Here is a 3,526-nt window from a genome sequence, read left to right on the forward strand (position 1 = left end):
AAGTCTTACTGTCAAATTGATCCCAATAGCTTACACTGAAGACCTTTTATGAAGCTGATGGGTAAAAATTATATGACTCAAGTACTGAGATGAATACAACAATGAAAAGCATTTTTCCCTCTTGGGGAAAAGTCACATTTTTTTTAGAGTGTCAAAGTTTTAAAATATTACTAAAAAAAATAAGCATAACATATAGGAGATAAGTTAGGCAAATTTGGGTGAGATAAATATTTTATAAATGGAAGAATGTACTTCTGCTTCCAGCCAAGATGGAATAGCAGGGACTGGATTTGAAGAAAAAGAGCCAGCATCAGAACCAGACATGACAGGTATGTTGGAATTATCAGACCAGGAATTTTAAACAATGATGAGTAATATGCTAAGGGCTCCAACAGATAAACAGAATGCAAGAACAGATAGACAATGTGAGCAGAGAGATAGGAATTCCATTCTAAGAACCAAAAGGAAATGCTAGAGATCTTTTAAAAAATACTGTAGGGGCACCTGGGTAGTGGAGTCAGTTAAGCAGCCTAATCTTGGTTTCAGCTCAGGTCATGATCTCAGGGTCATGAGATCAAATCCCACAGAGGGGTCTGCACTCAGTACAGAGTCTGCATGACTCACTCTCCCTCTCTCCTCCCCCTCCCCCACTCTCTTTCAAAGAAATAAGTAAATTAAAAAAAAAAAAATACCTGTAACAAATAAAGAATGTCTTTGATGGACTTACCAATACACTGGATGTAGTTGAGAAAAGAATCTCTGAGCTTGATGATATATTCATAGAAATCTCAAAAACTGAAAAGCAAAGAGAATAAAGACTGAGGAAAAATGTAATAGAATATCCAAGCACTATAGGACAACCACAAAAGGTGTGACTATGTATAATGGGAATACCAAAAGAAGAAGAAAGACAGAATGAAATAGAAGAAATATTTGAAACAATAATGGTTGAGAATTTTTCCCAAATTAACGTCAGACACCAATCCACAAATCCAGGAATCTTGGAGAACACCAAGAAGGATAAAATCCAAAAACCTTACACCTAAGCATATCGTCGTCAAACTACAGAAAATCAAAGATAAAGAAAAAATCCTGCAAGAAGCCAGAGATATAAGACACATTACCTACAGGAAAAAAGATAGTAATTGTATACAACTTCTCCTCAGAAACTATGCAAGTAAGAAGAGAGTAGAGTGAAATACTTAAAGTACTAACAACAACAACAACAACAACAAAAATCGACCTGGAATTCTGTAACCCATGAAATTATCCTTCAAAAGTGAAGGAGAAATAAAGACTTCCTCAGACTAATTGATATTGAATGAATTTGTTGTCAGTAAACTTGAGTTGCAATAAATGTTTAAAAAGATGTTCTTTAGAGAGAAAGAAAATAATATAGGTTAGAAACAAATCTACATAAAAAAAAGAAGAGCACTGAGGAAGGAATAAATGAAGATAAAATAAAAACTCGTTTTTCTTATTCCTAATTAATCTAATAGGTAATGGTTTGTTCAAAATAACAATATGCATAACATATATGCATATACATGCTTATGTATGCTTATATACAAGTGAAATATATGATAGCAATGATGCAAGGAACAGGAAGGAAGAATTAAGATTATTTTGTTATTATAAGGTACTCACGTTACTCATGAAGTGGTACAGTCTTTTGAAAGTGGACTTGGATTACTTGTAAATGTACATTGCAAACTCCAGGGCAACCACTGAGGAAAGTAAAAAAAGATATATAATTGATATGCTATGAAAGGAGAGAAAATGGTACCATATAAAATGTTCAATTAAAACCATAAAAGGCAGAAAGAGTGGAAGAGAAAAATAGGAACAACAACAACAACAACAAGAAAAACAAGGACAACAAATAGAAGACAGTAACAAATATCGTAGATATTAATCCAAATGTATCAATAATCATTTTAAATGTCAATGGTCTAAATGCATCAATTAAAAGGTAGAGATTGTTAGAGTGGATCAAGAAGCAAGAGAGAACTATAAGCAGTCCACTAAACACACTATAAATATAAAGACACATATAGATTAAAAGTTAATGGATGGAGAAATATATACAGTGTGAACACTAATCAAAAGAGAACAGGAATAGCTATATTAATTCCAAACAGAACAGACATCAAAGCAAAGAAAGTTATCAGAGATAAAGATGGGTCACTACATAATGACAAAGGGGTTAATTCCAAGAAGGCATAACAGTCTTTAATTTAAACCTAACAACAGAGTGTCAAACTGCATGAGGCAAAACTGATAGAACTGAGAAGAAAATAGATGAATCCACAATCATCGTTGGAGACTTCAATACCCCTCTATCAGAAATTAACATATCCAGCAGGCAGAAAATCAGAAAAATACAGGTGAACTCGACAACACCAAAAATCAACTGGATATAATTGAGAGCTATAGACTATTTCATCCAACAATAGAATATACTTTCTTCTCAAGCTCACATGGAATATTCACCAAGATAGACCACATTCTGGGCCATAAAACACATCTTAATTTAAAACAATGAAATCAAACAATGTCTGCTCTCAGACCACAATGAAATTAAACTAGAAATCAAGAATAGAAAGGTAACTGGGAAGTCCCAAAATATGTGAAGATTAAACAACACACTTCTAACCAACAGAGGGATCAAAGAAGAAATATCAAGAGAAATTTTTAAATATTTCTAATTAAATGAAAATGAAAGCACAATTTATCAAAACTTGTGAGATGCAGTGAAAACAGTGTTTAGGAGGAAATTCATAGCATTGAATGCATATATTTTTAAAAAGATAAAAAGTTAAAATCAATAATTTAAACTTACATGGAGGAAACTAGAAAAAGATAAGCAAATTAAAGTAAGCAGAAGAGAAGAAATAATAATCAGAGCAGGGTGCTCACTTTGGCAGCACATATACTTTAAAAATGGGAATGATACAGAGAAGATTAGCATGGTCCTTGTGCGAGGTTGGCATGGAAGTTTCTGAAGTATTCCATATTTCACCATATTATACACCTGAAACTAATATAGCACTGTATGTTAACGATACTGGAATTAAAATTTAAAAATTGTCAGAAATTACAAAAAAACCCACAAAAAAACACAACAACAACAACAACAAAAACCCACAAAGAATTAGAGCAGAAATCAAAACAGGAGAAAACAGGAAATCAATGGAGGAAAAGCAACAAGACCAAAGCTAGATCCTTGAAAAGATGAATGAAATAAATAAGCTTCTAGCCAGACTAAAAAAGAAAACCAGTGACAAGAAACAAATTATTAATATCACAAATGAAAGAAGGGACATCAGTACAGATCCTACCGACATTAAAAGGATAATAAAGGGGGTGCCTGGGTAGCTCAGTAGGTTAAGTGTTCAACTCTTGATTTCAGCTCAGATCATGATCTCAAGGTCGAGATCAAGCCCTGCAGCAGCTCTGTGCTCAACAGGGAGTCTGCTTGAGATTCTTTCTCCTTCTCTCTCTGCCCCTCCCCCTGAAGGCTCTC

General features: G+C 33.6%; 1 non-coding gene across 1 annotated transcript; it reads left to right on the plus strand.

The window, feature by feature from the left end:
• Positions 1 to 2,911: 2,911 nt before the first annotated feature.
• LOC123797624 (U6 spliceosomal RNA) lies at positions 2,912 to 3,021 on the plus strand. Its single transcript, XR_006781002.1, has one exon. It is a non-coding gene; the product is annotated as a U6 spliceosomal RNA (small nuclear RNA).
• Positions 3,022 to 3,526: the final 505 nt, after the last annotated feature.

This window comes from Ursus americanus, chromosome 29 (assembly GCF_024610735.1).
Source record: "Ursus americanus isolate L20-20 chromosome 29, mUrsAme1.1.p, whole genome shotgun sequence".
Lineage (NCBI taxonomy): Eukaryota > Metazoa > Chordata > Mammalia > Carnivora > Ursidae > Ursus > Ursus americanus.